Source organism: Dryobates pubescens, chromosome 24 (assembly GCF_014839835.1).
Source record: "Dryobates pubescens isolate bDryPub1 chromosome 24, bDryPub1.pri, whole genome shotgun sequence".
NCBI lineage: Eukaryota > Metazoa > Chordata > Aves > Piciformes > Picidae > Dryobates > Dryobates pubescens.
Genome location: NC_071635.1, coordinates 5,911,207 through 5,934,951, shown reverse-complemented (window position 1 = coordinate 5,934,951; position 23,745 = coordinate 5,911,207). Strand labels below are relative to the sequence as shown.

The following is a 23,745-nucleotide window of genomic DNA, read 5'->3' as shown; positions in this document are numbered from 1 at the left end:
AATCTATGAGATGTGTAGTAAGTCATCAGAAGCCTTCTCTGGGCTACTTTTACTTGCTCTTCATTTCTGCGTTCACCTGGGACTGTGGCAGGAGGACCACACTGACTTCTAGCCCAGCAGATGTTGTTTGCAGACCCAGTTTTGCAAAAGGCCTCATGTAGCATTGTGCATCACCCCGCTGTTGGCATCAGTTGCAAAGTGTCCTGTATTAGTGTTTTGAGCTAACTGTTGAGGCTTGTCATGCCTGTGGGACATCTTTAATGTAATAGGGGAAAATGATAGAAAAAAACCCAGTTGTGAGGGTTGATATTCCTGGCTACAGTTCATTTCAGTATGCAATCTTTTTACTGTGTTTTGTTAGAAGATGAAGGCATTTTCTATCCCAGGGAGCTATTTGACAGAGCCTGGCTCATACCAACAGTGTGATGGTCATTGCTGGTACAGGTGAAACTATTCATGTGCAACTCTGCAGGATCTGGCCCAAAGATGGTGACTGCCCCTTATCAGTAGTGAACTGAGGATAAACTGTGCTTGCAGCTTTGGATCTTCACTAGGAAATCTGATTTGTCTATTTGCTAGAAGTTCACCAAAGTGGCTACACATTGGGACATAAAAAGTGCATTTGCAGAATTAATTTTGCACTGAAGGGAAAGGAAATCAAGCATTTTCTTCTGTACAAAGATATCCCTTAAGACATGAGTTTTAAAAGTGTATATCAGTCCCTGTGCTGTTGATTTGCTAAAGTAAGTGAATAGATGAAATATGTTTTACTGTATTTTAGAAACAAGAACTGTCAGAAAGAAAACTCACTAAGTCTAAAGTAATTCTTTTTCAATTTAGAGTCAGTTATGGATGTTAGTATCTCAAATTAATTCAGTATGTTTTGAACTGCTCTGCCACTTCATTTACTTGGAAACCAAAATCATTTGTCACAGAACAGCTAGACTAGTTTTAAGTCAGACCAGTGTATGAGAACATGTAAAACTAATAGCACACATAAGGCCATTAAAAAGAAACTCCTGGACTATGTAAATGACAATGATTTCAGTTTACATGCATTAGAAACTAAAACTCTACAGGTACTTGGAAAATAAAAATAATTCTTCACACTTTTCTTTCTGCAGATAATAAGGTGAAAAATAATCATTCAATTTAGAGGAGACTAAAGACTCAGAGGATGAGATTTCTGCAGATGTTAAATATCTGGGAGAGCTGGTGGGAGTGGGTTGGAACTAACTGGAAGTTTTGCAGCCAAGTCTTTTGTAAATCTAGATACTAGCCTGTCTCAATTTGTTGTGGTATGGCACAAAAGCAGGCATATTCCATACAAGCAAATTGGTGGTACAGGGTGGAGAGTAGAGCTAATGGAAGGCCTGATCATGAAGTGGACACAAAGACTGGTAGAAAGCTTTAGGCATTTCCATTAGCGCAGCTTTGCTGTGATTTAGGACCAATAGCTGGAAATAGCATTTAGAGAGGTGAGCTTGGTTTCTTCGAGTTGTCAGGTGTCCTCTTTTTATTTTTTTGGTAGTTTACAACACATAAAATGGATTCAGGTATTTTTTCCCCAGGTACATTTACTACCATTTGCAAAATGATTTGCTAGTTTATATGTACAGTCATGTAACTTTAGAAGAACCTGCTGCATGTGAGTAGAGAAGAACAGCTCATAACCTGTTAAAATTCCTGTACAGAAGTCAGATCTAGCAGCCTGTCCTAAGACGTGACATGAAGACATTTATCAATCATGGGAAATTCCATCTCAACATAAGAAAAAACTTCTTTACTGTGAGGGTGATGGAGCACTGGAACAGGCTGCCCAGGGAGGTTGTGGAGTCTCCTCTAGTGATCTTCTAAACCTACCTGAAGGCATTCCTGTGTGACCTGCCCTGCATGGTCCTGCTTTGGACTTGATCATCTCTGGAGATCCCTTTAAACCCCTAAAATTCTGTGATTACTGCACCTTAGAGTAAAGATATAGTGAGTATTATTCAAACTGAAGTCCCTACTTTTTAAGTTCTTCATAAAATACTTGGAAAAGAGACTTCTTAGTAATGGTCTTCAAAATGATGTAATCATTTTTGTCCAGTTGAAACCTTTAAACTGAACATGGGACAAACATAAGCAAATGGGCACTGAAGCATAAAAACTGCACAAGTGGATCCCAAGTGGAGTTCAATCATGAGTAAAGATATCAGGATTTGGTCACAGTGGTGACCTGCAGATTGCTTAGACTGAGTTCACCTCTGCAAAAAGTAGCTGGAATCTATCACAGTAATGACCTGTTCCCAGCAATGCAGAAAATGGCCAACCTTCCACTGTCTCATGGAACAGTAACTTTGGAATAGCAGTTTTAGTTACAGGGAATTTGCCAGGTAAATGGGAAGTTTAAGTACATGTCTGTTATTAGATCATTTGGGTGATAGCTGTTTTCAGAGGGGAGCAAACACAATTAGGAAAGTGCTTTGCTGTCTCTCTAATGGGTTCCTCTGGTCTAGTACACCAACTGAGATCATCTCTACCTGAAGTTTTTAGTATGAATTAATTTAATTACATTTGCTATTCCATACAGACTCTAGTTGCTCCTGGACTCACTAAGAAGGCAAGAGAGAAACCCAGTAATGACTAAATATAAAATCAAGAGAAAGAACATAAAGCAGTGTATGTGTATGAACTCAAAATGCTTTATGCATGTTTGCTTTGATCTTTAAATGTAAATCTAGTGCTTATCACAAGTTAATAATTGCTTACCAGAACCAAATTTGCCTTCCACTGTAGCGTCAAACTGGAGGTAATGATAGCAGCATGAAAAATAGCTTCCAAGTTGTTAATGCTTTGGACTCGTCTTTTCTTTGCCTGTAGAACCAGAAATGAATGTGTTATCCTTTCAAATTGCTTTGATAAATCTAATTCCCTTCAGGATTAAACATTCCTGAACGTTTTTATGCCTCGCTGAGCTCTTTCAAACAAACATAAATTAATTCTTTAGCTCAAAATTTATACTCATGAGACCTCATTCCCCTTGCCTCTAGCATTATTCTAGTCATGATCATTTGTGCAAAGTGACTGTAATGTTCTGCTGATCTTACATGCCTGCTTTCTGCACTTAGAGAAGCTCAGAGATCATGTGTGACACTGAGCAGTGAGGAACAGAATGCAGAGTTTGATTCTGCATGTCCTACAGGGGCAAGTTCTATGGTTAGATGTCAAACATCAATTTTAGATCTGAATCCAGGATGCCTTTGTGGTCTAAGTGAGTGCAAATGCAGGCTTTGCCACGAGGCACTAGCTGCTCAGCGATTTAGCATATCTCCCCTGGATTCAGGCTGAGTATGTGAGTAACACACCCAGGCAAGAGTTCACGCCTCATAAATACTCATATACAAATATTTGCAAAATGGTTACTGGCACAACATGGCTCAGCTCTCTTGAAGTAATTGAGTCACCTGATTTATACCACTGATTTTCATTCACTGTGCTGTAAACTGCTGGAAGTTGACTGTTCACAGGAATGTGATGTTGAAAACAGAAATGCTGGGGTGTTTCTGTAGGAAAGGTACCCCACTGAAAATAATGTGAAACTCAGAACACTACAAATCTTCACTAGAGTGCTGCATTTGGACAGGGTGGGAGGATGTCTGCTGTTCACCCTGGCACTGCTCTGTGGGGCAGCTTCTAACCAAGGTACTTGTGTGGAGCTGGATTGTCTGGGATGCCTTTGGAAGGAACCCAAAAATGCTGAGCCCTCCCTCCATGTCTTCATTGCACACTAACTAAGGCCTCCTGTAAGCTGATCCAAGCAGCTTATGTGCAGCTGGTGAATTTGGTATGGAGTAGCATAGACACAGCTGATGAGGTTCTGAATGGATCCCCAGGGGTGACCACCATTCCTAGCTCCTTGAAAAGATACCTTCACCAGCCACAATCCTTTTGGTTGCCTGACACTCTATCTTGTCAAAACAGTTTTCTGAGGTGGCTGAAGTGAAAAATTGTGTTGTGAACAGCTCAGGTTTTATATTATGAGAGCTTGCTATGAGATGACTTATCTGAAGCCATTCTCCACTGTTCTTGATTGCTTGTCTACTATATCAAACCCATGTATTCACACAAGGAACGTCCCAAGAAACAGTTCATATACTGTATTCAATATTTGTATAGTAGCTTAAAGAAAGTAAGTAGCTGATGAAGTGCATGAAGATGATATAGACTAGATAGAAAGTGAATTCTTGCCCCAGCAAATCTTTGTAAAGACATCATTGCTCAGGAAGAAGGAGGGAATGATTCATTCTGTCTCAGGGCCTGAAGCACCTGTGTATTAGCTTAATATTTTATCTTTTCATATTTCATCTTAAGTTATATGTTCTCTGATGGGTGGGTACTTGAATGAGTAAGGTGGCACACCAGATGATATGAAAAAAATATGACATCAACAAGAAAAAAACACCAAAACCCAACAAAGAGAATTTGTGCTTCAGATTATGATTACTTTAGAATTAATGGGACCTCAAAGAAAGGCTATATGCTTTTCCCTTCCCATCTGGTATGTCATATAAACAGACTGAATTCTGAGTCAGGATCAAGGCTTTATATATGATAACAGTACAGCTCTAAGTACTGAGGGGTACAAGCTACAGTGAGCTGTCTCTCATTTGTCTTTTACTTTGCATTTGACTTGATGTTTGGCTGCTAAACAGTCATCCTGTAATTTGACTTAGAAAATTATACTCTCATTTCCTTAGTGACAGGGAAACTGCTAAAGGAAGTCTCTGCCATACTCAGTTTAATTTAGACGATCATCCAAATGCACAGATGTTTATTCAAACCTCCTCTAGAAAAGGAAGTGGGACTCTTCCAATCACAATTTCCAGTACTCTGGACAGGGCAGGATCTGTGCAGAAATACTCTCCCTTGTGCTAAAGCATCACTGCACTATGGATATTAACTCAGTTCCAATAAGGAGTGAAAAACATGGGGGGGAAATGTTTTAAATTTTAGAGCAGCTCACAAAATATAACTACTTCTTTTATTTTTTTTAAAGTGGCTTCTGTAGAGATGAAGGTGTAAAGTTTACATTATCTGCTGTTGCATTCAAATCGATGCACACATCTTGTATTTTTGCATACTAGGAAATTAGTTAAATTTGGAAGATAGCTGTAATTCCAAATTACATTAGACAGAGGTGACCCATATATTGACTGTAGTGCTTTCATATACTGGCTTCCTATTAGATTTCAGGTAGTAAGTTCAGAATTTGCTGGTGACATTATGTTTAAATTTAAAAGCTATTCCCTGCCTTTAATACATTTTTACTAGTTACAAATTCAGTCATACCACATCTATTATCAATAGAATGTGTTACATATTAAAAATTGATCTCCTAAACCTTTCCTGCTAAAATCCCCAAACCAAAACAGACTAATAGCAAGTAAGTATGATTTCAATAACAATGGGTTTATGGCAATTTAATTCTGTTGATTTCAGTATTATGTATTTGGTATCTTTGCACAGGATTATCATCATTGCTGGAAAGAAATGTCCCCTGCCAGAAAAACCTTTTCTCCTTTCTTTCAGGCATATCTGAAAGGCTGAGAACTGAACAAAACTGACTGCGGTAAAGTAGAGATATTTAATCTCATATATATCCGAGTATTTAATCTTGGAGCAGAGATTAATTCAGACAAAATACTAACCAAGTTTTAGAAGTTCAGCAAAAGTAAAATTTGGTCAAGAACAAACAAGCTGTGAAAGCTCCTTATCTACCAGGTTTAAAAGTATCCTTTAAGAAACTTGGGCCTGGTGCCAACACACATTCACCCCCATATTATAACCACTTTTTTGGAAAAAAAGAATAATCACCATTTGGGAGCTCTATTTCCTCAGGTGACTTTGGTAAAACACATAAAATTCCTCCTGTTTAAGCCAATGTAAGCTTGTGAAATCTGCACACTTTTGTGCAGCATTTACAACAAAGCGAAGGGATTGGACTGTGCCTCCAAAGGCCTTTCTGTGGTGAGTGCCAGAAGTACCATGTACAGGACATGTTTTTAATATTGATGAAAATGGAGAGAAACAAGCTCAGCCAAGTTTGTGCTCCAGCCTTGGACCATGAACACTGACAAACTTTCTCAGCTACATCCACTTGCAGAGTTCACAAACTGCAAAATCAATGGCTTTTATGTGTGTGTGTGTCCCACAGCCATCCTCCTAACTCCTCTGTGCAGCAATGAGTGATAATTTCAGGTTAACAGAGAAATGTGAGTTTCAAATGTACCAGCCCAGATTTCTGTTTCTGTTCCTCTCTCTCCACATATAAGGCAGAGGAAGATGAAATAGCAGGTTAAACCAAGTGCTTCCCTTTTATGTGGTTAAATGAGGAAAAATTAATCTACCTTAACCGACTTTCCCAGGAATACCCACGAAAGTTAGCTGGGGCAGTGACTAACTAATCAGTCTGCTGGTATCCTGATTACAGGTATCATAACTGTGAGGTTTATCTTGGTGTATTGAGTATCAAAGAAAAAGCCAAAGAATATTAAGTTCAGTTGACTCAAACAAGAAGAGTTTTTGTGTTTGTTTGGTTGTGTTGTGTTTTGTTTTAACCTGTTAACGTATCTGCATGTTTTGATTTTCCTGGAATATTCTTCTCAACCAAAGTTTGACTTTTGAAAAATCTAGATTAGTTAACTCTTTCCATCTTCTAATTATTTAGTTTCCTTAAGTTCCAGCTTGCATATAATGTCCTCTCTACAGCTGTTTTCTTTATAAATTTAAATACCCTTGGTATGGCTTCTCTTGTGGGCAGTGGTGCCATTTATGCTAGAGAATTAATGAATACTTGCATGATCTCGACTTCAGAACTAGCAATATCTCAGACTGATAAAGTGCCTTGAGCAAACAATGGGATAGGTTGGCGCATGTACCATAATATATCAAATTAATATAGCCATGATAAATACCTAAAAATGCCACTGTGTATCAATGTAATGTATCTGCAGTGAATGACTGCAATTCCCACCTCCTTGAATTTCAGGAAAGAACTTCCATTTTCCTGAAGGGCCTCTCTTTTAATACAGCAGCAACTGAGATTGATAAATAAGCAAGCAAAACCACAAGTGAAATGGTGCCAGGCTCCAGTCTGAATCTACTGTATGTGCTCCTGACAGCCTCCAACAGCCAGCAGGCAATTACTGCTCACAACAGCACAGCATCTCCAGGGTTCTGGGGCTGCTGCCATCATTTATCAGCTCTAGGTTGAAAAATTCATCACTGTGACCGAAATCTGTATTTTATTCTGCTTCCCTAAAAAACAAATTCAGCTCTTAATGTGGGGATGGTGGCACCCCTCTTCACCAGAACTTTATAAATCTGCTTAACATCTTTCTTTGCATTTTGTTGTAATATAGCAACATACACTGAGCACATAATACAAGGAAAATTACTTCTCTTGTACACAAAGTTAATAAAAAACCCTCACACACAATTTTTACAACATGAAACATTTTTCCATTGATAGAAATACTTTTCATTTGTTGTTCTTTACAAACAATTTAGTACATAACACAGAAACGTGCACTCCTGTACCTGAGCAGCAGCCCTCCATAAGGATTTTCCTGATTATCCCATGGGGGATTGGCAAATTGGGCTGGGCATGAGAAGGGCAGTGTTAGAGAAATCAGCCATTTTCACTAACATATCACAACTGAATGCTTTGACCTTAGCACAACCTTGATGATGAATACCCTGCTCTTCTGCTCTTAAGCCCACATTGCAAACATGGACACACAGAGAACTCACTACGTGATCTTCTGTTGAGATTCCAACTTTCACAGCTAGACAGGACAAAAGCCTACTCTGCATGTTGCAAAGTCCACATGGAGTGAGTTTGAGGGTGCTGTGATCAGTACAAAATGGTTTTGTAGTTAAAGACAAAATTAAATCTTAACTATGGTTTTCACAGAAGGAACTTTCCTCTGATTGTTGAAATTATGAGCTGGATTGCCAAGCATGTGGCCACCAAGGAACAGAAATTCCTTAGGTCTCTGCTTGTGATTCATTTCTATCTGACCTAAGAGACAGAGTGGAGTCTGGCCTGCAAAGTTATCATTGTAATGTCAATATAATTACGTTTTCTCCTGCAATGGAATTAGTGCCACTAGGAAACAAACTCATTTTAGGTTTCTCCTGCTACTTTTGTATGAGCTTGGGGTCTAACTGGCAACCAGGGAAATTTGGCCTTTGTGCTCCAAGAATGTAATACTACGCTTTCCTTTTAGAGACAAAATTGCTACTAGTGCCATTTATGCCTTAGGAAAAGAATTTTTGTTGCTAAATTTTTTGGTTGTTCAGGCTGCTTTTTCTTACTAGAAAGACAGATATTTCCTTGACTTTGCATGCATAGGTGTACAGCTAGATACAGGTTTGTATACGCGTGTGTGCTGGTTTGGGGTGGCTTCCTAGGGAAGACAGCGTGAAAGGTGTTACGATGATGTGAAATACGATGAGTGCAATTTTTATGAAAAGATGATGAGTCTCCTGGTACCTGTTCCTGTATCCCTGAGCACAGTTGTCTTCGAAGAGTTTGGAGGTGGATGAGTGGTCTCAACTGATAGCTCATTAATTCTTCCATGTCCTGTGTAACTTTCTAGACTACTCTGAATAGCAAGTGCTTCACCTCTGCTGGGAGCACTCGATACTAAGCTCTGAGATGCTGCTCCCCAGTTCTCCTTACTGAGGACTGTTGTGCTTAAGATTCCTTGACAGGCCACGTGCCCACGTTTTTCCTGGTGAAAGCAAGGACTGGCAATAGGAAGGGGAGGGGAAAAGGCAGGGAAAAGGCTTGGTTAACCATAACCTGGTGTCCTCTCTTTTAATGTACAAGTCAATAAGGATAGAAATGAATTGCTGTATGTTCCTGGAGAGTTTCTTGTATAGCAGGAGATTCACTTTTCCCTTAGTATCACAGAAGACATGGTGTTGGCTTTGAGTGATGGAGCTGAGCTAATTCTATTTCCATTGTTCCTCCTGTGCTAATATTGCAGTGGACTAAACTGTTCTCAAATGAGATAAAATCAGCAAACTGAAGCCAATTTCTCTTACGCATAACCATAAACCTCTTTCCAAAAAGTCTAAAATTGTACTACGTGATAAGTACTTCAGCTGCTGCTTTAGGATTGTCCAGCTGCAGTAACTTAGAGCAAAGCCTTGCCTGCATTTTTGAGGGAATTTTGAGCTGGATGCTGAGTGCATGTGAAGGCCCTATATTGCCTTTTTCAGTCTGTGGGGGTAGGTTCAGATCAGAAGTGCACTTCTGAAGCAAATGTCCCAATTTCTCCCACTTACCATGCTTTTTCTTGCACCACAGGTCAGAGGATGTGAACTGGACTTCTTTGTGGAACCAACATCAGAAAGACACTCCAGGAGGACAATCGCTGTACTCTAGCCAGTCAGGACATAAGACTTGAAAAACTCAAACAGGCCTACAATATGGATATGGGGTCCTCATTACCAGCTGTAGATTTGTTCCCATTTGGACGTTTAGCTTTCTAGCATAGATTCAGTCATCTGAGGCCCAGAATCCATCAGCAGGTAAAAAATGATGATTGCATTACAGACTGTTCTTTTTACTACTAAAATTGTTTCAAGAAAGTTCTGGAAACCCTAAAATAATATAATGCCCATGCAAAATGAGTTGTTCTCATGATTTAAACTTGAGGCTTTCAAGTCCCTAGCACAGGTTGTTTTTCCTCCTCAGCCAAAGGAGTGACTCTATTTTTGGACTCTCTGCTAGCATATGCACACTACAAAAAGTATCTTTTCCACAACGATTTACATGCTAAATGTGCTTATTTATGTCTAGGTAGAATGAATCTTAGCTTTAATTACTTTTATACCAATTACATGCTTTTAATCTGTGGTTTAGTGATTTATTAGTTACAGCTGCAGTGAGCAAGTCTAGGCAAATCGCATCCCTTTGTAGAAGGCCGTTGTAGGTCCTTTTTGAATCCTATAAAGCTTTACGAGTTAAGGCCTAAGTAGTTCACAGGCTTTGAACAAAGGAGCACCTGTCAGTCTTTAAGGACATCGTTGCCATCCCCTGTTAGGTATGCGGCACTCCCCTTGTTACTGTAACTACTTTAGATGGTTGTGTACAGCTGAAAAAACTTGTCCCAGAAACCTTAAGGTCACACACTTTCATACGGGGTGTTGTTCAAATGCTTTGTATTGCTTTTAATTTTCCTCTTGTTTTTTTCTGTCATTGCTATGAAGTTGCAAGTGAGTCAGGTTCCTAAAGTCAGGACAGGGTAAATTAATTCACAAGCTTTCTAGGTATCTGGATTTAGATTTTTAGCTGGACTGACTTCTAGTACGTAAAAGTCATACACTTGTGTTGCTTTTCCTTTCTGAACATCTGAAAATGACAGCATTAAAGAATTTGTCCCCAGAGCATTATTATCCACTTCCAACTGATGGGGGGACAAAGAGGCTTGATGACTTCTCCAATACACTGTGGTAAAACTGGGAAAGGAACCCAGATTTCCTGGTTCCTCATCCTGTCCCTTGAACCACAAACCACATATCCTTGCCTCATTAGTGAAAATCACAGCACATGCAAGCAGACTATTTATATCTAAATATTTCATCTGCTCTCACTCATTAGTCTCTAACTCACCAATATAATTATGTTGGCAAGGTGACAATATCTTTTTCCCAGTAAGCACAAACAGATCGTTGTGTTTTCTGCTGAGGTACAAGCTGTAGAAGACCTCCCAGCTTACTAAGATCAAAAGGACTGTGTTTGTATTGAAACATCCTTTGTAAGGCAGCAGTGCAGACAAGATTTCTTAACATACTCCTTGGGTGACTCTAACAGCTGTGTTAAAAGCACTGATCAAGAAAGGTTAATATTGTAAAGGGTATCAACCCAGAATAAGCTAAGCCATGGAGAAAAAGAACCCCATAAAAAGGGGCTTTGGGAAGTTCTGGGATTTTTAAAATCAGTTCAGTTCCTACTCAGTATTCCCTGAGATATTGCAGGGGATGCAGATCCTCAGTGGGATGGCCCCCATCCTGGAAGCAAGTTTCCTGCTTGGAACCTTAGAGCTCAGACAGATGTGGAAAACCCATTAACAGGTGGCTACAGGCAAGGCTCAGGGAAGCTGGGTCCTGTCACAGCTCAGTCCCCATCCCTGGAAGCTTTGGTTGAGTTTGTACTTGATAAAGCCATAAGATTTGCTGTAAGGCTGTAGCCAGGTTTATTTCTAAGACCTTTCCAAGCACACTATTCATAATAGTGTGTAAAAGTCAATCAAGCGATATTTAACAGTCTTCAGAGTTTCCATAACAAGGAACTCTGGATAGAAAAAATAAGGGTATTTGTGCAAAATCAAACTGAGGAGCACTTTCCATAAATACTGTTGCAGATTGCCTCAGTGAATCATGCTTGTGCTGGTACAGTACTTGTTTCTGTGTATGAGGAATAACACTGAATCCTAAGCAAAACAAAAAGTTGAGACTTTTGCTACTGATGTCAGTGACACCACATTTCGCTCTATATAAGGCAAGGACCTCTCAGCTCTTGATACTGCTTGGCATGAAGCAGCAACTACAATCTGTCTCTCAGATGCAAACATCTTCACATTGTACTATATATGTGCTGTGTACACCATCCTTTTTGGTTTTAAGTGGCATGCAGAAGCATGGTTGCATTTATTAATATGTAGACAGCATGTACACTAGCCCTTCTTGATGGGATGCTGCAATTTGTCACCATAAAATTTTAGGTTACTAATTCCAAGCAGACCAGGGGCAAAGGCTGAGAATGCAGCATAGATTCACAATGTTCAGGTCTCAAAGACAATCACCAATTAACAGAAACATTTTGGCTGGAACTTTTTATCTGCTGACCATGTGCTCCCAAATGCAACCATGAAAAACCTCCCCAGTGATGGAACACAACTAGTTGTATTTGAGAACACTGGTGGTAAGGTGGCTGAAGAGCCTTATGTTTTCATCTCCTACTAAGTCAGAAACATTCCACGGTACATGTGCTCTTCTGTTTTTTCTTGTCCAGTGTTTGAAGACTCAATACAGCCCCAGTTCTCTCCTGAAGCCCTCTGTTGTTTAACACCACAAGTGAAATGGGCACCTTAACCTCTGCGTGGCCCTGGAGCTGCATAGGAATTATTTCCAGCTCTCTGCAAAGGAAAATACCTTCAGATTTTGTTAAATGATAACAAATAAGGAAAAAGAGGCCTCCCCTAGTTCGAGCAATCCTATCCCTCCCACTGGGCCTTCCTAGAGGTGGCAGAGTTGAAACTCCCAGGTTTTATTTTCAGAACATGGTCATTTCTCATTTTGCAATTTTAAAGTAAACAATTCTTGATTCCCATGTATTATTCAAGTAGGGAGAAGTGGGTATCCAGTGCATACATAATCAAACATCCAGCCTGCACCAGACTACCTTCTCAAATCGCTTGAGAAATATCCCTGTTGCTGTTGTTATCATTCTCTGTTCACTTCCTCCAATTATTTAACACTTCAAACATTGTATCCCATGTTTACCCCACAGCTGTGGGGTGAAGCAAGCAAGAGCTGAGTTCCTGCAGGCTCCTTCAGACAGCGCTTGCCCACAGGAGAAGAGAGGTAGAAGCACAGATGGTGCTGGTATCACGTTAATACAGAAATAACCTGTTGAAATCAGATTTGTTTTCAAACCATGCAGTGAGAAAATATCAGTTTCAGACAGAGGAATTAATGTTTTTAACCTGTCTGTCATGCTCTTTCATTGTCAGCATGTAAAAATGGTTATTGGTGTTTCAAGCTGTAAGCAGTAATGTTGAGGATATTTTCGTTACTGCCAAAACATTTACATGAAACTGCTATTCAGATCAAATTATCTTGAAATTGCAAAGCATGCGTGGATTCCAAATTATCCAACTTGGAGAGATTGTTGCATATTGAAATTACACAGTAGAAACCCACAAAACACCACCATTGCTTCAGATTCACAGGGATGGTAAAAATAGCTCTTAAGAGAATTCTTTTCCTTAGATGCACTCCTGTAACAGACCCAGGATTTCACTCTTTCAGGCAGCCTGCTTGGTTCTAAGTCTTATTTCCACAACATTTCAAACACAGACAGCACCTCTAAAGAGAACGCTGGCATGGAAGGGATGCATTAGGAGACTAAAGTACATGAAGTGAAGAACTATGACTGTGGAATGACAGATTGAAAATATAAATTCAAAGAGTGCAATGAACTGTTGGAACTGCTCAGTGCTGGTAGGAGCCTATTAACTATTTTATTTCTTCATATCTCACCTTTATCTTTCAGCAACACACCAGACTCAGAAATGTCACCAAAAAGATGGAGCAGTACTGTGAATTTCAGGTCCTTGACTAATCCATCATTCAAGGTATTTGATGTGTTTTCCTTTGCATACTGTTCTAAGTAGTGTTACTGCTGCTTTTCAACAAGGATAGAATGAAATGGCCACCTTAAAGATGTTCCTACAAGTACCATGGTTTCCTAAAAGAACCACAAAGGTCGTTTTCCAAGAATCAAAGGAAGGGCTGGCTATTTTGGCAGCAGAAGTCAGGCATCATTTCTCTTTGGCAAAGATGGGGCGGTGGGCAGATGAAAGTGCTACATGCAACCGAAATGGAAAGTCATAAACCCAGAAACTTTTAATTCTGCTGTCAGAAAAGAGTTGACAAAGCAAAGTGAGGGCTGTAGAAAGAGCTCACCTGTGAGGAATATTGAGTGTGGCACTGGAGTGGGGTCCTTTGCCCTTTTGTCACTGATAATTGGAGATTGACATCTAAAATTTGTGGGTTTTCAGTGCAAGCTTGTAGTTGATTTGTTCTCATTTTGTTAGTGAAATACCCTGTAAATCAGGAATGTGGCAATAGGATGAGACAGGTTCCCCAGATGTTGTGAGGAGCGCTCAGTGGGTGTTTGTAACAGGAAATACGTGCTCTTTCAATTTGGTGTGTCTTGCTGTGGCGTAAGATCACAGTGATTTCAGAATCAACTTGATGAAAGGATGTTCTGCACTGGTGAGTGTCTTGTATGTAAGAAGAGTTGTAGGTAAGACATCCTGTCTAGAACAACTGGATATGTATCACTGAGAAAGGGAAAAAAAATATTGGGAGGAATAAAATACTAATGATCTCTTAGAGGATGTGCTTTTCCACTTTTAATACATGTAGAATGGCTATGTGAGCATGAAGAAGAATGTCCAGGAGCATGCACAGTGCGTATGTTTCAAAACAATGTATGACACCTACTTGCTAAATCGAAATTGTGGCTCTGATTCATTAGGCATTTCAACACTTAGTTCCAAGCATCAGGTGAGCTCCAGCGAGTACAGAAAGTGTGTGGGCAATCTGAAAGACACAGGCACATATGTAAGTATTCTGCTCAATGAAGCTTCAGGCTGCATTTGGGAAAGCATGCAGTTAGATTAAAAGGAACACAGTCGTTCTATTCATTTTTTCTTCTTTCCTTTTTCAATGGTATTTAACTACACTTTTCCTAAAGTGTCAGTGTATGAAAATCTACACTATTGTAGATAAAAGTATATAAAATGTGGTAGATAAAAGATTTGGAAATTGATTTCTCAGGGGACCTTTTCCAGTCTAGATTCTATTGACGTATCCTGCCAAGTTGTTTGTCTGGTCTCCCTGTGAACATAACATTTGATACTGTCGGCAACATACAGATTGTCGATAAGCTCACTACTTCCTGCAGCACCTTGTGTTTACAATGAACTTTTAAAATACAATTTATAGCTTTCAGCTTTTTGATCACCAAGGATGGAGATTATCCAGTGCACTATCAAACTTTCAGAGAAGGGTAAAGCTGTTTCTTGTATTTACTGTTCTCTGGCAACACCAGGATGGAGCATCAGCTCCTTGAAATAAGGTGTTTAAATCCACAGGAGACTGACAATGTGTCCAAAGCCACAGGAGGAACCCAACAACCCATGGCACTGCATACTGAAGGCTGCTACAGAAAAGAAATGTACTGGTATATTTGGAGATCACCCAACTGCACTGATGCAGGAGCTCATCTTGATAGAGAAATCCAGGTAAGTGGCATTACTGGAGTGGTCTTCAACAGGTAGATGCGTGGAGAGAAGACGTGCCTTCCTTGTGTGTTAAGAGGCCATTCCAAGACAGACTTTTTCACAAGGGCTGTTTTCAACTCTGGGCGAAAAACCCCCAACCATTGTCTTCCTGAAACTGTGCAGCTTTCCTTCAATCTCATTCAAGCATGATAAAAATGTTATTTTTAACTGTGCTGTAGTTGAAAGTGCAGAGCAATCCTGCATCAGTTCCTAACATGTTACCCTGCTCTCAGGGTGGAATAAGTATCTTGAGAATGTCTAATATCCCGAAATCCCTCATAGCAAGAAGTTCCACAACATACACATAATTTAGTGCTGTCCTCTCTGCATCATCCCCATTCTGCATATTTTCTTCATGTGACATCATGCTTTTCATGTTTTTACCATGTGTCTTCATCCCATGGTAGACTATTCCCAACTTTACCATTTCCTGTTAACACAAAGCATCTCTGAGCTGTTACTTCTGTGCTAGTGTAATCTCATTGAGTTTACTCTCTACATGGTGGATACATACTGCTGCACTGGTAGGTTGTCTTGCTTGGTACCTCATTCTTCACCCTTTGGTAGCTATTTAGACCAGTACCAACAAACTGGAGACTCTAGATATGGACCACTGGAGACCAAGCTGAACATAAGAAATAAAAGTAATTTCCACCAGAAAGATTTCAGTAACTAAAGTGATCTTCAGGGGGTGATGCCGACTCATTAATAGCACTTCTTGCAGCGCCTTTATTGCTTTTTAGTTAAGCACACAATGTAGCTGTATAATTAAGCCACAGGCACAGTATGGGACAAAAGGCACATGTGGCTTTTTCGCTGTTTTCAATTTTCTTCCTTGTACTTATGACTGGGCCCATTCTAGTGGCAACAACTAGACACGAGGAAGAACTGTGCTTGAATTTTGTCATTTTAATTTGTAACAGTCATGCTGTTTTCTGAAAATACTACATTTTACTACAAGTTAGATAAAGCACATTCTTTTCTAAGAGCCTTCATTAGTCCTGATATTTTAGTTTGAAAAGGAAAGGCAAAAATATTTGGAATTCAAATTTAAAAAATGTTCTGAGAACAGGAGAAAACTGGGAAAACTAACTCCTGTTCTCCTATCAGATAAATCAGACATCTTTCTTAAGCATTATTGAAACCAGCTGCAGGAATAATCAGATCATAACTTACACAGGGCCGTGTAGCTACCTAATTACTTAAGATCTTCTGAGAAGCTGCCACAAGAGGTAAAGGTGCACAATATAGCTGGGTTTTGAAGAAAACTTACTGAAAGCTGAGGACCAGTCTCACCCTTGTGCAGGAAGACAGGGAATTATGGCAGAGATCCTCTTGGCTAAGCAAGGGGCTTTTTAATGGTCTGAAATGGAAACAAGACCAAATGAGAAGCTGAAACAAGGGCAGACAAGCAAGGGGGCACATACAAAATTATTGCTTGGGTACTTGTGACACAAGGCCAAAGCCAAGCTGGAGCTCAAAATAAGGGATATTAAAAAAGTAACAAGGGGCTTCTACAAATATGCTCCCAGCAAAAGCAGTATGAGCTTTTCCTGCAGACTGCTTGGAATTTCGATGATGATCTAAACTGTGTTTTGCAGACTTTTATCTGGGCTCTGTACTACCCAAGCTCTGGTCTCTGGGCTTGTTTCTGCTCAGAGAAGCATGTGAGAAGAATGGATGAAAAGGAAGGTCACTTTTTTGTTCTGAAGTATCAATCATTGAAATAGTTCTGTGTTGTCCAGGGGAGAAGTGTTTGCCCTGGTTATACGAAAGCAGCTCTAGTTCAAATGCATGATATCTCTGAGCTGGTCTTCATCATTCCTCTTAGAGAACCTGGGACATGATCACTGGCTTCAAAACAACTTCCAGAAACACCAAAAACCCCCCATTATTTTATGAAACTGTATTTTCGTACCTGAACACCATGGTCTCATCATGTAGTAGAGATGTACTAATTTTCTTCAGCTTGCTAGGACTAACTTTTATATATCCTTGTGTGTCTGTTTGGCATTAACAAGATAACAAATGCTTCACAGCTTAAAAAGTTTCTCTTGCTTCCTCTGGCTGATAACAAGTTTCTGGTAAAATCTTTTTGTCATATAGATGCTGAGGAGGTTTTGACAAAAAGAAATTCCTTCCAAACCACGGATCGTCATTATCCACTGTGAATTGCCTAATTATCATTTGGAAGTTTTTATTGTGTGGAAAAAGAAACAAGGGAGTTTTCTTGCCAGATCCCTCAGAAGCCTAAATGCTCATTGTCTAACAGAGATCAGATTCAGACCACTGTGCCATTGTCCAGCATTGGTGCATGCAATAGCCTGGCTTCATAAAACAGACATTTAACTGGACAGACCCAATTAGCCCTCCATAGTGGCACCAGTTCACAATAGAAAAACTAGCTGATGTTCCCTTAACTTGAAACAATGGGAGGATATGCATGGGCTGTGTAACTCTTACAAGCAGAGTTACTCTTTCCAGAATGGGACCGTGAGAAAGTAAAGCCCATAAATAGCCTTTCAGTGGTTGAACCCCTGAACAGTCTTTTATAACGTGAACTCATCACTCAGCTGTCTGTGGATATTCTATAGAAGATCTCAGTTCAGCTGCAACATGCCAGTTTGCAGTGATAAACCATTCTGAATGATACTCTGTCCCAGCACTGGATTTATTCAGCAGCATCTTTACCCTCCAAACCTCTTTTACATTCCTTACCATGCTTGTACCTCATTCCTAATGATCTTGGAATAACAATGACCACGGATGAGACTGTGGCAAGAACTGAATGTTTCTTGTAACAATAGCAGTGAGACTTCATTTAAGATTCTGATGCTGACAAAATTCAAGCAAAGAAGCTGATGAGCTCAGAAATTCAACCTTTCCATATGAATCCAGCAATTTACTTTCTTTTGACTACTTTATCCTCCACCTAGTTGGGATCTTGCCACCATGTCTAATCACTGGGTACCCACAACCCAGCTGGAGTTCCTGCGAGTAACGAGACCATGTTCAAAAAAATGGCCTTGCTTTAAAGTCAGCATACAGCATTGGGTTCCTTCCCAAGCACCTAGTTCACCACTCCCAAGTGTGAAACTCTTTGAAACAAAGAAATCTTTACTAATGGTAAGGCAAAGATGGCATTAGGTTTGGAAAAAAGTGCACAACAAATAAGATCATCTACTTCATTCAATACCTTTGGCAGTGGTCCGTTGACTTGGTCACTAGCTGATGCTGTCAGTTTCCTGCAGGCATACATTCTTTCTGAGCAGCCTTTCTCCTTCCTTATCTGCTAAATTCCCTAGAGATTAGCACTGTTTGGACACTTTAGCTCTGGAGATACGACTCCTGCCTGAAAAGCCTACTTTCCAGCTCCCTGCAAATCAGTGTTCCGTTGTCTTGGGAAACTCCTTCTTGAAAACTAGCCTGAAAGTTTAATTTTATTTCCTGGCTGAGTAAAAGTTTTCAATGAAGATCACAGAATGAAGGGATCTTTAGAAATCATCTAATCCAACCAGAAAGATATCACATTGCTGCTGCTGTTGCCATGGTCCTTTATTGAACTCCATCATGTCTACTCATTATGTCTTTTGCAAGAGCTCTTACAGAGAAGGTTCCCCTGTACCAAATACTGAGAAGACTGGTAAGGACTTTGTGGTCTTAGATAGGTAGCTGCGATGTCTCTTCAAAGTGCCAGTGGAAGACTGGGGAGTGAAAGACAAAGAAGGGTGACATTTTTTATTAATGAATTAGGTATGAGAGAGCCCCTACCTCTATGGACTGTCCATGCAGTGATAGAGGTAAAATATCTGAAGAGATTGTATGGAATCCTTCTCTTGCTTACCCATAGATGGGAGCAGAGGTTTCTTGACTCATGGAATTTTCAGGCTATGGTGCTTGCAGGTTTTTTGAAGATCACATGGGGAAAGAAAATCAAACAATGATGATCTAACTCATTCATGTGTCCACAGGGAGAAGTGTGTTGTTTCATTTAGTGGCATGGAAATGAGGTTTGTAATAGGAGTCAAATGGAAATCAGAAGTCAGCACTCTTGAATTCTTTAACCTCGGAAATATCTGGGTTTAGTATCTAGAGCTGCTCAAAGGTATTTAATACAGTTACAGCCTTCCATTGTTATTTCCCAGTTATAAGGGTGTTTTGCTTGGATTCAAGCCTTTACAAAAGCAAATAAACATGGTCTAAACTTCCATTCATTTTTCTTACAAGATCAAAGAGGAAAAGCTGTCCAGATGTAAATAGCTAAGCCTCTAATGAGATGATCAGTGAACTGTTTCTCTCTTGTGCTATAAGCATTTACATTAAAATATTGCACTTAGGGCACTCTGCACTTCTAACTTGTATAGCAGGGTCCAAGCATTTAACACAAGACAGACAAATAACTTCAGCAATTAGCTTTCACCAGCCTCTGACCTTTCTTGTTCATCAGAGGCAAGCCAAATGCTTTGTGAAATAATATTAATCATTCCTGGCACTTTTCTAGAGCCAGAGATGTCACAAATAAGTGTTTTTTTTCCACTAGCAAGAAGCTGTTTGCAAGACGCAAAATCTCACGTGTATTTTCTGTTCAACAGGAGGCTGACTCAGCTCCACTGAAGGTGAAGAGAATTCTGATCTGCTTGTCTCTGTGCTATATGTGGAAATGGCCATGGAGCACCTGCACAGGTACCACCTACATGATCCTGTACCATTTAACTTGAAAATGCCTTTTTAAAAATCCATTTACTGAGATCAATTTTAATAGTTTGAGGTTTGTTTGTTAGGGGGATTTTTGGCTAATTCTTGTCATTCACACATAAATACTGTGTGCATGAACAGTGGGAATACAAGTTAAGCGCTCCTGGGGTTGGAGGTTGGGCATGAAAAGCAACCACACACTTTCTGGCTACTCGCCTTCATCTCTCTATTATCTACTGTATTGAAAGAACAACTCTAGGAACTGAGAAGCTGAGACTTTAGAACTTTGCTGCTGCTTTCTCTGAGATGTTACTAACCAAACTTACTATCAGGAGTCATACTAAAATGGGTATTTCCAGGCCTGTGGGCCTTCATGTGACCATTTTGTGGCATCTCACTTGGCAGCATTTTTGCTATATACTTGTGTGGGTACAGTCTGAGACCTGGTTGGATGGACAGCTCTTTCACCTAGTTCATCATGCTCTTTATTCACTGTGGTGCACCTGCCTCTGAGTACCACATACTTTTTATTTTCTCCTTCAGCTTAAACCTCATGCCATATTTCTTTCTGGGCCTAGTGAGTCAAAGGGTGCCAGACCACAATTAGTTTTGCTTTTTCTAGCAGATGCCATAGCACCCTTCCTTCAATAACAGGCAACAGAAGAGCATAAACCACAGTCTAACATTGCACTTGCCTGGAAAAGTGGTTTGCTCTTTACATAATTACAAAGAACTGCTGCTCTTTGAAGATTTCTGTTTCAGAAAAGATTTTGAGATACTGATGATTTCCATTCCACTGTAAAATAACACATTTTGTTGAGTTTACAATACCTAAAGCTTACCTAATAGCTTAGCCTAATACCTTACAATGCCTAATAGCTTAACCACAGAAGATACAGGTTTCATTTTATGGATGAGTATTTGAGAGCAATTTGCAAGTATAAGTAATCAAGTGGTCCAGACAGAACCAGAGCAGGGGTTCTTCATCATGCCGTATCTGTTTCTTGCTGAAGATAGCAGTGTCCAGCAGACAAAAAAACCGTGGCCACATGAGATGTGGCTGCCTGCAGAAATGATCCTGACACATCACCAGGAAACTCTGACCCAGGCACCAGAACCGGATGTGGGTTGCACAAGCCTGTGTGACTTTGCCCTGCCTGGCTGACAGCTGTCACACAGCCAGGCATCACCTGAGAGCAGCTACTGGCAGCTGAGGAGTCAAGAGAAGGTTTTTGCACAGCCTTTGCAAAACCCAGTGTTTCTCAGCAGTTCATGGGCCTGTTTAACCCACCTTGACAGTGAATGCTTACATAGCAAGGCCAATACAACTCAGAATTTTCCATAACGTACTGCCAACAGTTATGCTGTAGATAATATAAACTCATTCAACTCCATTTTCATGAGATTTCTTCTTTATATTAAAAGAGGGTTTACCACCTTTCCTATGAACCTAGCTTACAAAGACTCAGAAACCTTCCAGTCCTGATCTTGTCCCAGGGTATGATCTTGGCTTTGAACTGCATTTCTGTTTTATTTTCATGTGATTTTCTTTACTCCAGGGGAAAGATCTCTCTAGCTCCCTTTCATGACAGGGCTTCTCTGAAACAAGGATCTAAAATTTATTTATTTATTTTTCCTTCTGGCAGTAATCCTACAGATACCATTGGTCTTAACTAGCACAGCTAGTGCAGAAGTTGCCAAGAGTTCTGAAAAAAAAAATAGAGGAAAAAACAAAAACCCCAAAGTCATCCAACTGCATGCCGAGAAGGAGGGTTTTTAGAAGCTAACAAAAACTCTGATTTGTCATTTTGGTGTGTTCCAAATTTAGCAAGGCCACATCTTAATTCTCATAAGCTCTACTGAAAACCAAATACTTCTACCTAAGACTGCCTTTTGATGTCCTAATTTAACAATAATAGCGGCCTTTCTGAAATTATAGTTTGTGTTATCGATGAATTACAAATTAAAAACTTACCCTGCAAGAGGGAAGAGTTTTACCCATCTTGTAATAAAATAGGGGAGTTTCACAAAATTATCCAATCAAACATCAGGTTAATATGTTGTAGTTATTCAGTGTTCAACAACCGGGAATGCATCTTACCCAGCTTCAGTTGAGCAAGAGTCAAGGATTCACTGTTTGCCCTAAGCTGGCAGAGGAAGAGAAAATAGATACCTCGGAAGACCTGTCTATGTGACAGCCTTGCTATGGAGGGAACTTCTGCCCTATGGAGAAATAATTGGGTTTCCATTCAGTATAAAGAAAGCCAAACTAAACAGCTTAGACTCAATGCCCCATTTCTAGATGCCTGAACTCATGTGAGTTGATTTCTGCCCTGGGTTATGTGGTACCAATTTTGAGTAATAGTTTCTATTGGGAGTATCATTCCTATACTGGATTATAAGGCTAAGGAATGAAAACAGCTCTCTGTGACACGATGTAAAACGAAGTTTGTGGATATCGGCAGCATGCCTGCATTCATGTAAAGAGAAAGAATCCACTTGATCATACGTGGTTTGGGTGTTTTGGTGGTTTTGTTGGGGGTTTGTTTGTTTGTTTTCTGGTTTGTTTTGTGGTGTTTTTTTCTTTTTCTTTTCATGCATTTCTAGACCTGATCTATGAGACAGAGTTAATATATAAAATTCAAACCCTTAGCAAAAGTCTTTGGTTTTTCTAGGGTTACAATTTATTCAGTGCTGCAGAGCAGTATGGCTTCTATTACACATCAAAAGTCTTTCAGAGGGAAATGCTGGGCTTTGACAGCACAATGTCACTTTGTTTTTACATAATCAGCCCTTTTCGTTATAAGCTCTTGGCTTCAGATAACAAGAGTGAAAACCAGATTCAAGTGGAAGTGGCACCCTGAGTACAGATTGAGTCCGAAAACATCCAAAAAATCCAAATATTTCTTGTAATCACCTGTGTTGCAGCAATCAAATGTTGGCAACTGTTTGCCAATAACTTACTTTACAGGAAAGACAAAGTGAAAGAGGAAAAGAGAGGTTCTTTTGCATTTCTAATAAATCTCTAGTTAGGCCTTTCAAGGACAGCTTTGCTAACAGCAAAAAGTACAAGTATCTGCAAACTTAAGTGGCTGGAAGCAAACTCACACGTGCCTTCACCATACTGGGCTTTTGTTTGGAGAACCTTTCCATCTGGATGTGTAGCAGGAATAGGAAAGTATCTGAAGCTGGGAAAAATACTATGCTGCCATCTGTAAACCACTGGTATGACTTTTATGTGGAACCCTAAAGACTATGACATGCAGTGCTTTTATTTTTGCCAAATCTGAGAGCTCAGATGTTTGCAGACAAAACAAAATAAACTCAGGCACTCATTTCTGAAATCTGCCTGGTGGCTGATCCCATGGCACGTACCCCAAACACATGCATTCTGTGAGCTTTGCCCAGTGCATACCCTTGGACTGTCATGAGTACAGCAGCACTACTGCTATGATACTGCTAATGGCACCCAGACCACAAAAGGGAAGGTAATTAACAGAGAAATGACTATTGGTGCAGCTAGAAAGTAGACAAGTAATCTTTTGGGTTTCAGTTCATTGCCTTGTTATTTTCAAACCAGTGCCTAATCTTCCCAGACCCTTCTCCGTGGCTGTTCTTTTCTTCCTTTCTTTTTTTCTTCCCCCTTTTTGTAGGGACTGTGGCTTATTCTGATTCACTCCATTTCTTTCTTCTCAGATGGCCATAGGGCAGCCTTGCTGTTGCCAGGGATATAGTAAATGCACGTGACATCATGCCACCCAAAACAATCGTGCGAGTCACATTCTTTCTTGGTGTAATGGTGCTGAAATCAGTAAAGCTAGACTGGGAGTAGGATGTCTTAAGCTAGGAAATGATAAAAAGAAACGTCTCTAAATAAAAGGTTCTTTCAAATGGTTCTCAAGGAGAAACGTGTAGGTTT

At 39.9% G+C, this 23,745-nt stretch overlaps 1 long non-coding RNA gene across 2 annotated transcripts in view; it reads right to left on the bottom strand.

Moving 5' to 3' along the window:
• LOC128898483 (uncharacterized) overlaps nucleotides 1-23,745 on the bottom strand; it is a 114,506-nt gene that overhangs the window by 15,434 nt on the left and 75,327 nt on the right. For both annotated transcript variants that reach the window (XR_008462855.1, XR_008462854.1), the window contains exon 3: nucleotides 2,752-2,856. This is a non-coding gene — a long non-coding RNA (uncharacterized LOC128898483). The remainder of the gene's footprint in view (nucleotides 1-2,751; nucleotides 2,857-23,745) is intronic.